This window comes from Drosophila bipectinata, chromosome 4, assembly GCF_030179905.1.
Source record: "Drosophila bipectinata strain 14024-0381.07 chromosome 4, DbipHiC1v2, whole genome shotgun sequence".
Lineage (NCBI taxonomy): Eukaryota > Metazoa > Arthropoda > Insecta > Diptera > Drosophilidae > Drosophila > Drosophila bipectinata.
In genome coordinates, this window is record NC_091740.1 from 1 (window position 1) to 14,415 (window position 14,415).

The 14,415-nt window shown below is 41.5% G+C and overlaps 1 long non-coding RNA gene across 1 annotated transcript; it reads right to left on the reverse strand.

The window, feature by feature from the left end:
- Window positions 1-13,320: 13,320 nt before the first annotated feature.
- LOC138926844 (uncharacterized) lies at window positions 13,321-14,415 on the reverse strand. Its single transcript, XR_011443508.1, has 3 exons — window positions 13,901-14,415; window positions 13,666-13,826; window positions 13,321-13,600 (listed from the first exon to the last, which is right to left on the reverse strand). It is a non-coding gene; the product is annotated as an uncharacterized lncRNA (long non-coding RNA).

Genomic DNA, 14,415 nt, shown 5'->3' on the forward strand with positions numbered 1-14,415 from the left:
CTAGCTTATTCATTCATCAAAATATCTGAAATATTTTTTTGCTTTGCATGGGCGCAGAAAAAGTGTATTTTAATCACTTTATTCATCTTATTAGTCTGTTGTTTTATTTTATATATTGCGGGTCTCTGGTCGGCTCGTCTCTTATCGATGTAGTTTTATCTGTACCGTCCGGAAGAGCAGTATGCAGTGTCTCTTTGAGCTATGCTCATGTGCGTTTGACCTTGTCTCGCCTAGGCGTGCTATCCCCTTTACAATGCATTTGGACGCTAAAGCGTGAGAAGCTGCGGAAATAAAATTCAATTAAGGAATTTAATTGAACGCTGTGATTATTTTATTAAAACTGGGAAATTTGCCGGCTACGGAAAAGGATAGGAAGCTCAACCATGATACAATTATATAATTTTGTGCATGTTCCAAAGTGTATTGAAAAAGAGCTTTGGGGGAGCAGTCTTTGGGCTGTACCTTTATTGAGAGCTCTCAAATTTGCGATACGCATTTCAGTGCTTCACAGTGGAAGTCGATATCAGGCGCAGAACTTAAACAAAAGAATGGCTGTCCAAAAACAAAAACAAAGAATAAAGTCAAACTCTAAACTTATTAAAATAAAATTATAAACACTACAACTCTTGTCATAACTAAGAAAAACTTTTAGACCCATGCTCCGTGTAAGGGTTAATCAAAGTACTGTATAGCCGTTTCACTCGCACTATTCAACGCTTACTATGTTAAAATAAAAACAAGAAAGGAAAGCTAACTTCGGGCGGAGCCAAAGTTGATATACCCTTGCAGTAAAAACCGGATACATATCGCAAACATCGGATATAGTTGGCCGATCCTTAGGTTGGATGAAGTGACCAAAACTAGAATCTGTACCAAGTTCCAGTTTTCTATCTTCAAAAACACGAAAGTTGGGTCATTTCCGATCGTTCAGTTATATGACAGCTATAGGATATAGTCGACCGATCCCGGTCGTTCCGACTTATATACTGCGTGCAAAAGAAGGAAGGGTGTGTGCAAAGTTTCAAGTCGATAGCTTTAAAACTGAGAGACTAGTTCGCGTAGAAACAGACAGACAGACAGACGGACAGACGGACATGCTCATATCAACTCAGGAGGTGATCCTGACCAAGAATATACATACTTTATAGGGTCGGAGATGTCTCCTTCACTGCGTTGCACACTTTTGGAAAAATTATAATACCCTCTGCAAGGGTATAACAAGAAAGGAAAGCTAACTTCGGGCGGAGCCGAAGTAGATATACCATTGCAGTTAAAATCAAACATATATCGCAAACATCGGATATAGTTGGCCGATTCTTATGATTAAATCATAATAAAACCAATAAACTACAATAAAAATCTAAAAAAGTCCCAAGATCCTATCTTCAAAAACACGAAAGTTGGGTCATTTCCGATCGTTCAGTTATATGGCACCTATAAGATATAGTCGGCCGATCCTTATGAGATTTGGCATGTAGTAATTTTTGCCAAAGATAGCTCTCAAAATTTGAACTCTCTAACTTTAAAAACACCAAAGTTATACCATTTCCGATCAATCAGTTATATGGCAGCTATAGGATATAGTCGGCCGATCCCGGCCGTTCCGACTTATATACTGCGTGCAAAGGAAAGAAGGGTGTGTGCAAAGTTTCAAGACGATAGCTTTAAAACTGAGAGACTACGCGTGAGAAACTGTCCGTTTCTACGCGAGGCTATTCTATTTTTTCAGAAGTGTGCAACGCATTAAAGGAGACATTTTTTTGTCGCTCATAAATTGCCTATGCTTGACACTATAACAAATTGTAAAACGATCGGTCGAGTATATCCTAATTTGCCATATAACTGAACTATCCGAAATGACCCAACTGTGGTATTTTTACTGTGGTACGAATTCCGAACGCATAGATCTTGAATAATGTAGGAGATGAAACTATCCGAATTGGAACTGTGAGTCGTATGGTATTTGCACAAATCAAGTTTAAGTGAAAAGCCTCGCCCAATACCACCCCAAAACTGAAACTTCGTTGTAGCGTAAGTTCAAACAAGTTTTTGTAAAATGTTTTAATGCCAAAGTATTCCAATGGCTAATCTACACCTACAGGTAGGTAAAAACTACTGGTAAAAAGTAGTTCTAACTATAATGGAGAGCTTGCTTTGGACGGATCCTAAGTTAATATATCCTTAGGCAGTTTTTAACTCATTATGAGATAAGTAACGGATATACAAAAATATATCGCCCAAATCGGTCCAGCTCAGTGAAATTTGCTGCAGCTGCAGGACCCCACTTCTTCCTATCTACTTAAGTGCCCAAAGAAGTCTACTCTTCCTGAGGCGGTTCGCGGTCCCATCCAGATTTCCGGATGAAGCTGCACCCAGGATTTGGAGTCACAGGAAGTGCCTGTCACTGAAGTCACCTGAAGTGCTGAAGTTAAGTCACTTCACCTGTGGCACAGGAAGTGTGTGACTGTCTTCTTTCCTCCACCTCCCTGCAGCTCCTGAAGAAATCGTAGCGGGGCACTGGTTGTCTAGCCGCGTGCGTTCCAATTAACCAGTGTCCCGTGATGGCATTCATCGCTTGACTGCAGTCCTGCCAACTTCGTTTCTTTACGTTACGTTCACGTTGCAATGCCTAATTGTTCTTTCTTCGGGAGGAGAGGGTTAGTAGTACCTGCCCTTGCTATTTCGTCGGCGAAATTTCCTTCATGGTCCCGATGTCCGGCACCCATATGAGGCGGTTGCCATGTTACTCCACCATCTCTTAACAGTTCTGCGAAAATCATTCACTGAGTTGCTTACTTCTAACATAAATTATTAATCTTTCAGCAAAGGTATAAATTAGTGGTGGGTACTTCATGCATTCATGTGATTTAAATTCATTATTATTAGTAACGAATAGCAGAAAGTAGGTCGCAAGCATGACGTTTCATACGTTTATACTGTGTGTGTGCGGCAGAGCTCGGGAAGAGATATTTCCTATGCCCCTGAAATAGGGCTCTGCCAACACCTGGTATAAAAGTAAATGCCTGACAAAAAAGGTGCGTTTGAATATAAAATACTACATAACTACTACATTTATTATATTATAACAAAATCTTTTTTTTACTTACAGATTACAAAATACTTTACTGGGAAAAATTAAAGAACGCGTTTAAGCCAGAATTTCATATATAAGTATTATAGAATATGTAATTCCTATAGAAATAAAATAAAGTATTGTATAAATGTATGGTTTCAATTCTTTTAAAGTTGCATACTGGGACCTAATGCAACTTCATCCATATTGATAAATAGATATGTATCCCATAGGAGTTAAAGAGGTGAGTCAATCAAGAGAGGTATAACAGTGGTCGGTACGGGAGGATGGAGGGAAAGCGAAAGTAGAAAAGGAGAAGTTTGGGCCGCGCGGCAGAAGGCAGTGGTATGTTCCGAAAAACGCACGATTTAGACAAAAATACAATCGATGCCAGAGCTAGTTCAGGTGGTCCATAATGAACGATGAGGAGTGGCTAACGTAAAAACAATTCAGGAGGAGTTTTGAAACTTTTTTCTACCAAAAGGATATTTTGAACCTGGTTCAGGTCAGCGGAAGTAGTGACAAGAGAAGCCTTTTAAGGTTTACATGGTGGAACTTCGGTCTTTAATAAGGCCATTGGGGAAGACTACAAGCCGCCCACTCAGGGCCACAACACAAGAGATGGGCATCCAAGTGGCAAAAGAGAAACCGCACCAAGGTTTGACGCAGCAACAGGTCACCAAAAGAAAAGGATGGATGTCAAAAACCCAACGCAGGCATGCCACAGGTGTGGAGGCATGGCCAGTGAGGAAGTCGTCGGTGCAGAAGTCGTCGAGGTGGTAGAAGCAGTTAGATGGGCCATAAGGGCCATGATAGACACAAGAGCAACAACAAGTTAAATCTCTGAGAAGTTAGCAGAAAACTCGGACATCGCCGAAAAACGCGTAGCGTATAGAAGACTGGTGAAGCTGTAGGGACTACACGGAAACACGTGTGGTGTCTCCAGACAAGCTAAGTTTCGGCGACAAGAAGAAAAGACCGAACCTAGTGATGATGCAAGGCATAGAATCCTATGGTGCTAGGTATAAAATATCCTCGGACAGTTCGGCAAGACCAATACCAGGCAATAGAAATACCAGTGATAGCTGTGGCTGGAATATTGGGAAAAAAATATTATAAGAGGTTTTAAAAGGGGAACTACAAACGTAAGCAGGCCATAAAGGATTACTATGACAAGAGCTTTTGGAAAAGGGTGTGTCAAGCCGCGCTACCGTGCAGGAAGATTACACTGCTTCCAGTGTTAGCGTACCATGAGGACCGTTTCTGACCATACCCACAAGTGAGGAGCATATGGAGAACTAAAAGAAAGGTTTCAGGAGGCTGACATTTCCTTTCTCCACTTTAAATGTAGTAAAAGAGAAGAGAGAGGACAGAAGAAAAGGTAATTATTTTATGTAATCATGGTACGCGATGCCGAACATGAATTGCAAAGACAAAATGGAAATGAACGGCCACACTCCAGAAGGGGTTTAAAAACACTCAACTTGGACTAGTACTTGTAGACCCAGATTTTGTAAAGAGAGTCGTCCTTCGATCCTGAGCGAAGAAAATATTTACTTGGCAACTGAGACGTGCCTTGCCATAAAATGAGCGATTAGGCTGATGAGGATCTACCTGGGTGTTTCACTTGATCCCAAAGCACATGGCACTTAAATTGATAAACAACAACGAGCGCCAGGTCGGGAGAAAGCGAGATGGGATTTTGAACTGCTACGACTCTTTTACCGGATAAGTAGAGTCGCAGACGCACTTTTCCGGAAGTCATTAATTGAAAAAGGGGAAGGTAAGCCGGCTAGATACTTATGCCCAAAGATGCAGATGGATATTCGGTTCACGCCAAACCAAATGCAGGGGACGGGGAAAATATCCATGAAGCAAAGTTACAAACAAAGACTAAAGAGTACTACCAAACCGTTTCCAAATATTTGGAAAAGGCTAAGAAAAACTACTACACATACCAACTTAAAACCAGCAAGGGCCTACAAATGGATTTAACGGAATTGGATTCCGACATAACCTCCACGGAAATAGAAACCCCTCTCAAGGAAAAAGGTTAAACGGCCAAGAATGTTATTACAACTTTTAACAAAGCACACAACTTTTCTTCAAGGTCAAGCTCGAGTCCTTTGATGTCCACAATCTCACTCACTGCACTTCAAACAAAGAAGTTACTACCGTGAATAAATGTGGAAAGGAGAACCGTACGGCGAACTATAGAGACTGTAGTTAAACTACTTGTAGTTAAAGTTCACGGCACCAAAAACAATGCCAGACGTCTTCTTCGCCAAAGCTGCAGGGTCCTCATCTGGTCATAACATCACTGACGGTTTTTCCTATGCTATGTTTTTCCTAGAGCTACATTAAGCCTAACAGGCTTATAACAATAACAGCCTAGCAGCCTAATGGACTTATTGCTTTAAACACAATTTTAACAAAAGGTTTGCAACAAACTTTTTGCAGGCCACTTCGATATAAATTCAATAAAGGAACGGAAGCCTTTTTATTCGCCACCATTTACTGCCTGTCTCTTTTTATAGGCGTTCACTGCCTTTCTTACTACCTTTACAACCTCGGAGGATCTTACAATCACTTGAGGATGTTTTTATAGCCACAGGAGAATAATAGCAGAGAAAACGCACTGAAGCTGGCAGCTCGTGCCGCCCACAAGAAGGCAAATGTATAATGTAATAATAAAAGTTTTACAAATAAACTGTACTGTGTTTCTCCTGAAAGCCCTACATATTGGCCAGCCGACCCACGAAAGCTCCCAGACCTTATTGATCTTGTGGCGACAAAAAACATATCTCGCAAGCTAATAAGTGTTAGAGGTCTCGGAATTATCTTCAGACTTTTCGTCTGTGCTTTACAGCCTTATTCAAAGCCCAGAAATAACCGACCCACGAAAGTTACCAGACCTTATTGATCTTGTGGTGACAACAAACATATCTCGCAATCTAAAAGTGCTAAAGTGGTCTAAGAATTATGTTCAGACCACTATCCTATGTTAGAAACGCTTCTGCAAAGCCCCAAATAACCGAACACTCTTCTGCTTGACATCGCCAAAACAAACTGGCTTAAATGCAAGAAGAATGTAACTTCTTGGAGCGCCCTGGAAGAAGTACTCGTTGCGGCAGCTCAAGTCTCTACTCCGCAAGGAATGGAAGTAGAGCCAACAAATACTGACACTGGCGTCGTGATTGCCATACCAGCAGATTACCAGCCTCGAAGCAACGTCTCGTTACTCGATCATTCGACCAGACTCTTTAGCAACAGGCAGAAATTTCACAGCTGCGGTACATTCAGAATCTTTCATCTATCCTATATGGGTCTACACGGCCCACTACAATTTAAGCGCTACAATCGCAACGACCTTCCCAATAAGAAACTCCTCGAGATGCTGGGGTTGCAGTGACGAAGAAATAGCTGAAACATTCGCTACTCATCTCCAAATTGGCTTCCGGCTAAACGGTGCCTCGAATTTATTTGCCTTGCCACTAATTCAATTAGAAACTTTCCATTTGCCAACTACACCGTCATCCGGCCAAACGAAATCGAACAAATAGAAGCGGAGACCAAAAGCGAAGCGAAAAAGCCTTCTAAGCTGTTGTATTATTGGATATATTTAGTTATAGCGGCAGCGGTTTAGGTCCATTGTGCCGATCTCTGGTCTGCTTGCTCATCTCTTTTCCATGCAGTTGTAGCTGTCCGGATCGTTATAGCAGTGTCCCCTTTCCAGTGTCCCAGTGTTCTTTGTCTATGCTTGTCTATGTATAAGCTGTCCCTTTCTTATTTTTCGTCAATGGTGTGCTCCTATATTTAAATGCATTTGACTGCTAAGCTCTTTCATCCGTCTCAATCTTTCTGCACCTGTTCGCTTGACCCTCTACGCCTTTGGAAAGAGTTTTATAGATTCTAGAGTTTTGGGATTCATGGGATTTCCCATCCATTTGGGTACACTGAAAAATTAAAAGAGTTTAAAAAATCAATATAATAAAAATACATTTTATTATAGCAACTAAAACAAGACCCTATATTTTGTACAACAACTTATTATTATACTATGACAAATAATGCGGAGCTTCTTACTTAAAAAATGTTCTGCGAAGAATAAATTTATTGCTTTAGGTCAACCATTTTGGCGGAAACAAAAAGAGAATGAATTTCTTGCAGTGAAAAGTTTTCGGCACTCCAACAACAAAGTGTTGGTTGTATGTATTGGTTGTATGTTGTTATATTATTCTCTCGTATGTTTCGATAATCTTTATTTCTTGCTTCAAGCGCTTCCTCTAACATGATACGCATTGGAAGAAAGAGGCTGGTGTGTGATTTCTGCTCCATGGAGTAGAGTTGTGTGAACGGGAAGGGTATTTAGGTAAGGTAAGGAAAAGTAAGGGTATTTCGTTACAAAAATTTCTGCACTTTCCATAGCGTACGATCCGAATGCATCCGTGTTTAAGTAATGTCCACAGGCCAATGCTCGCAGGACAACGCTAAATCGAAATATTAACATTTGGTGTACTCCTGTTATGCGCGCATTTTAATTTGGTTGCTGAAAAATCTTCGTGCAGTGTTTCCATTGTTAGTATTTCTAGTACCGGCGATTGGACGACTTTACCGCGAGGAAGAAGGTCGATTGTTTTTCCATAGGACCATCGCAAACATTTAACTCTTGTCTATAAGTTAAATGCCCGCTGCTTCCAACACAACCCCATTTGTAAACCGCTGTTAAATTAATTATATTGTTATTCTCAATTTGATAAGTTTGAGGGCTTGCATCCATGATCCGTTTTATAGTATGGTCCACCAAACTTTGTAGAGGCACTTCAGCATAATAGTCCGTGACTGTGATGCCGCTTGGATAGCATTTTTTTCGCGGAGAGCAATTTGTCGTAGCACGGATAAATATTGGCGTTTTGGCCTTTTGCTGCTCTTTTGTACTTCCTTTTGTACTTGTTATGTCCAACATCTATAGATACCGCCAGCGCTTTTTCGTCTGAAAATTCTTGATGAATTGCGCCTTCCGTCCTTATACAAGCTGCTACTTGCAGCCAACAACAATGCATTCGTCGAGACTTTCTCCAAAATGCCTTATAGTTTGTTGATTTGAGTTTTTCTGCAACACTCTGAAATAACTTTCTCGCTTCTCATTTCGCTCGCGAACGTCGGCGAGTGCAGACGTGCTTTCTTTTGTCTTCTTATCGTGCGAAAAGTGGGCGAAAAGACGCTTAGTGCGATGAACTTCGTACTTTTGTGTAAATAAAAATAAGAAAATCAAAAACAGTAAGCTATGAGTGAATTCGACACTCATACGGTGCTCCAACGTCAGCAAGACGAGCGTCGACTCTCTTTGCTACGTAACAACGCATACCACTCATTTGTGTCAACGCAAGACAACGCGACCGCAAACCCAACAAAAATAACCAAGCGCGATCACTACCGCCACCCCCGAGTCATGAACTCTATCCAACATCGCAAGGCAGGGCACGTTCTTGCTCTCCTGCGCTCTCGTTGGATAAAACCCCATACCCTTCCCTCATGCCTGCCTGCATAGCCACGGTCACCAGTAAAGTGACGTCATTAGCAACTGCAACGGCAACGACTGCTCGCGCAATAACATCTGCCGTAATATCGGAAACTGCTGTGGAAGCAAATAATGCAGCACCTTACACCAGCGTGCCCCCTTCAAAACAACGTTCGGCCGTACAGACTGGTATGGATCGCTACATACAAATAAATCGAAAGCTTAACCCGCAGAACTCTAGACTTGGTAACACTGCTAAAATAACTCGAGGCACCTCAAAACAATCTACAATAGAGAAGCCCATAGATGCAAACAGATTTGCTATTTTGGCAGATAAATCCAATGATACACCTCCTGAAGTCATCGTAGGGGACAACAAAAAGCCTAAGCCGCCGCCGATTTACATCCGAGAGAAAAGTTCGAATGCTCTCGTAAACTCGATACTGAATCTAATAGGACCAGACAATTTCCACATAATTCCATTAACAAAGAAAGGTTTAAGGGGACCCCTCCCATTCTCGGTTTTAAAAATCGATTTTTTTTTAAATTTAATTCAAACTTGTAACTATTCAAGAATGTTCCCTGAAAATTTCAAGTAAAAATTTCAAAAACTCTTAAAGATATAGCCGATTTATGGTGGAAGCCTCAGGCGACGGCGAGAGCCATCTCAAAACTTTAAACGCGTTTTTCTCGAAACAGTGTTTTTACGACTGGCGCATGAGGTTACTCAAAACTATTAATCCAATCGGTTCCAAATTTTAACACGTTATTCTATACATATATAGCTCTCGTATGAACTAGGATAAATCGAATCGGTGAAGATCTTCCTTACTTTTCAACTCGATTTGTGGCTGAAAAAATGGAAATTTTCAAAAAAAAATTTCAATGGTCCGCCATTTTGTTAATTTTTGAGCGAAGTTAATAGTCCTAGTTCATACCAAAGCCAAACATGTACTTTTTTTAATCCCGTTGGATTTTTTGGATTCAGATGTTCCAGTGAGCGGAAATCACATGCGCCGCCGAAAAGAAGGGCTTTTCTTTGATCACAAAAAACAACAACAAAAACAAAACAAAAATTCTGTGAAATGGTTTTCTTCCTTTTTTCGTCTTAATATATGTTAGCACGGTTACAACCCTAAAAAATAATTTATGTTCATTTGCCAGCCCATTGAAAATCGTCAAAATTTAAAATCGAGAATGGGGTGGGTCCCCTTAAATGTATAAAATGTTATTAACATTTTGAATAGAGAAAGAAAGCCTCAACCTCTTTTCAAGGTAGAACTTGAACCCGAAACCAAATCCAAGCCTCTGAACAAAAATGAAGTGCATCCAATCTTTACTCTCCAGTTCCTACTACACCGCAGAATTACGGTAGAGGAGCCGCATAAAAGAAATGGACCGGTGCAGTGTAATAATTGTCAGGAATATGGCCACACAGGGTCTTATTGCACGCTTCGTCCAGTATGCGTTGCTTGTGGAGACCTTCATGAATCTCACAAATGCCCAAAAATAAAGAGGATTTCAGCAGCAAAAGTGCGGAAACTGTGGAGGCAACCATACGGCTAACTACAGGGGATGTCCAGTCTACAAGGAACTGAAAAGTCGTACACACCGAAGAGTGACCACTGATCACTCACATACACCACCTATGAAATCTACACGTAATGTCTTCCCCCTTCAGCTGTTAAATCTTTAGCCAATAATGAAGTCACCGACAAATCCGCAAGCTATGCAACTGCTCTAAAATTGGGTCTTAAAAGTACCGCTCCCACCGATCCAAGATCATCAGTTTCCCCTCATCAACCAAAAGAACCATCTACGAACAAACTTGATACAATGATATGTAACCTTCAACAAAGTATGATGGAATTCATGTCATTCATGCAGACAACTATGCAAGATCTTATGCGAAACCAGAACGTTTTGATTGAGGTGCTTGTTGCTCAAAAACAGACTAAATAATCAATGGCTTCACTCCGTATAGCACTGTGGAACGCCAACGGCGTCTCACAGCGCAAACTCGAGTTAACTTAGTTCCTTACTAATTACCATATCGATGTATTGCTACTCGCAGAAACTCATCTCACAAATACTGTCGTCCTCGGTTTACAATATCAGAATCCCAATTCATGGAATATTTTAACTCTCTGAGCGAACAATTTATAGCAGCAGGAGACTTCAATGCCAAGCACACGCACTGGGGATCTCGACTTGTACACTCCTGAGGGAAGGCAGTTGTAAAATGCAATAATAAAAGCAAGCAACAAGCTAGACTGTGTGTCACCTGGGACACCTACATATTGGCCAACAGATCCTAGAAAAGTGGCAGACTCGATAGATTTTGCAGTCACGAACAACATTCCTCGCAACCTGATAAGTGCCAACTCCTTACCAGATCTATCGTCTGATCACTCGCCTGTACTTCTTCATCTAAATCTACATCCAGTTGCGGTAGATAAACCATTCAGACTTACAACGAATAAAACCAATTGGCTTAAGTACAAAAATACAAAAGTTCGCACATTGAGTTGAATCCACGTTTGAATGACGAAGCTGATATCAACTTATCCACAAACACTCTTGAATCCGTCTTGGTCGCAGCAGCTCGCGTATTAACTCCACAAACGCGAAAAACATCGTACAATAATAGATACACGAACGCTGAAATAGAGCAGCTCGTTCTAGCAAAGCGACGCTCACGGCGAGAATGGCAATCCAACAGATCACCATCCGCAAAACAAAGGTTAAAAGACGCTACAGAGAGGCTCTCAGCTGCACTTCGTCATGAAGAAGAAAGGTCCCAAAAACATTACATAGAACAGTTATCCCCAATGAGCTCCAAGTTCCCACTTTGGAGAGCACACTCATCTCTCTGCGCACCAATCGAATCTGCAATGCCAATAAGGACATCCACAGGCAACTGGGCTCGAAGCGACGAAGATAGAGCCGTCAGATTTGCAGAGCATCTTCAAAATGTATTTCACCCCAACACATCATCAAACGGGATCTGATCGCAAGCCGACTCTCTCTCGGCCGCTCGACTCAACAAGCTTTCTATAGAGAGTTCTAGCTCGGCAATGTCTAGGTCGGGCCGCCCTCTCCACTTTCGAGAGCTTTACTTGAGTCCCTGGGCCGCCCTCTCCACTTTCGAGAGCTTTACTTGAGTCCCTGCATGGACCGTAAGCTGGTCTATCTGCGGATCATCCGGCTTCATCTGCATGCAGGAATAAACATTTGTAACGTTTTAAATTAAATATAAATTCGTCTTTTTGTTTACGGCATTGAAAAAGCTCTATGACCAAACAATAATGATACCAAAACCTGGCAAAGACCGCACAATCGCTTCATCATATAGACCAATTAGTTTACTAACGTGTCTATCAAAACTCTTTGAAAAATGCTTCTTGGCACACCCCATACTCCCCATATCTCAGAACACACAACAAAATCCCGATTCATCAATTCGGTTTTCGAGAAAAACACGGAACCATTGAGCAAGTCAACCGCATAACCTCAGAAATCCGAAATACATTTGAACAAAGGGAGTTCTGCACTGCGATATTTCTGAACGTATCACAAGCTTTCGACAGAGTATGGTTAGAAGGTCTAATGCACAAAATTATAGAAATGCTCCCAACCAACACTCACAAACTTCTGAAGTCACACCTATACAACAGGAAATTCTCAGTAAGATGTAATTCATCCATGTCCGATGACTACATCATTAGAGCCGGAGTTCTTCAAGGCAGCGTGCTTGGTCCAACACTCTACCTTATCTACACTGCGGACATCCCAACGAGCAGAAATCTAACCACATCCACTTTTGCTGATGACACAGCGATCCTAAGCCGCGCGTGATGCCCCAAACAAGCAACGGCGCAACTTGCTATACACCTGGTGGCAGTGGAGAAATGGCTATCCGACTGGCGAATCAAAGTTAACGAACAAAATGCAAACACGTGACGTTCACTCTTAACAGGCAAGACTGCCATCCACTTATTCTTAACAACACAGTGGTTCCGATAGCAAATGTAGTAACATATCTTGGCGTACACCTCGGTAGACGGCTTACCTGGCGCAGCCACATTGAAGCCAAAAGAACGCATTTAAAGCTGAAAGCCAATAGCCTCCACTGGCTTATCAATAGCCGCTCGCCCCTTAGCTTGGACTACAAGGTACTCCTATATGACACCGTCTTGAAACCAATGTGGATGTACGGCTCCCAGTTGTGGGGAATGCCAGTAACAGCAGTGTGGATATAATGCAACGAACTTAATCAAAAATTCTCAGAACCATCACCGGGGCCCCGTGGTACGTTCGGAATAAAAACATTCACAGGAACCTTCACATACCACTCGTCAGAGAAGAGATAGCACAAATTAAAACAAAGTACTACAACAGGCTATCAGTACATCCAAATCATCTCGCGAGAGCCCTCACGCGAGTGTCCAGCAGTTCTCGTCTTCGCCGCAACGACCTCCCAATCCAGCGCTAATTATTAGGACCACGTAGTCTCTATTCAGTTCAAAACAAACTGTTAGATGTTGTATTATTTTAAGATTTGCAACCTTATTGTTAGACTCATAACGAGTGATCCAATAAAAACAAACTAAGCTTAAAAAAAAAAAAAAAAAAATAATTCTCATTTTGTTCAACATTTCTAAATGATGATCATTCCATCAACACCATAGCCATTCTTTATTACTTTTTCAAAAGATGCCTTATTTTTATCGCATTTCTTCCACTTCTAGACAGGCCTACTATTGAAATTGCGCAGCTTATTCCCAGTTTCGAAAAGCTCCTTTTCGTTACAATTATATTTGTTACAAGCTTCTCCTAATGCAAAGCTTTCCATTACGAAGAAGTTTTTAGTGGGGATCGCTTTGCCGCGCCATACTTAGAAAAGTGCGCGCTTCGACTCTGACATTCTTCGCTGGTGTGACATTCGCTGGTGTGGTGTCTGGTGTGCGCTCTATTCCGCGCATAATTAATACACTTAATATCCACTACAATTTATAAGTAAAACATTTATTGACAAGTCACAGGCACAGATTTTCTGTGTTGCACATACCTTTATAGTTGTTAAGAACGAAACTTGCACTAGAATAAACGTAAATTGCTCTTTTTATTTAATTATGCAACCAATAAGCAAAAGGGCGCCAAAATTGTATATATCACAGTTCACAGCTGATCATCAGCTGATTGATGAGCTTAGGTAACATTAATTAGCATCTAATCAAGGTGTATGATATCGATAGGTAAACTTAAATTAACGTTAATTTAAATTTGAAAATCATATTTATTACATATATTTCAGGACCTTTCCCGAGTACATTCTTTCAGTTCGAATCTTTCCGTTCGTTGCCGCCAACTTCGGCACCGAGTCTTGCCGATGCAATCACCCAACTGGCTCCTACCCTTACCTTAGCCTAATTCGGATTGCGGTCAGCCTTTTCATTCACCAGCCAGCATGTATCTAGGTTAACTTATCTAAAGTGGACCTACCGGCAATCATTGCGCATTAGTCATCTCAGCTATCCGCATCATGATCTTCTACCTTCACACCTAACTCTGGTGCTCTGTGGCCGATCCTGGCGGAGCCTGACCTCATCGCAAGGAAGTAGAACTGGCTGCTGATGTCACCGTTACCAAAGACGAAGCTATTTGGATGAATATGGAATTAGGCTTGCTGCCTCCCATGTCGAATAAAAGAGAATGGCGGTAGTCTGAGCGGCACGCTGAGCTTAGAAGAAGTGCAGACTCGGTGCTTGGCGGCTATTTCATTTTATGCACACTATGGCACAGTGGGAAATTTGCCCGG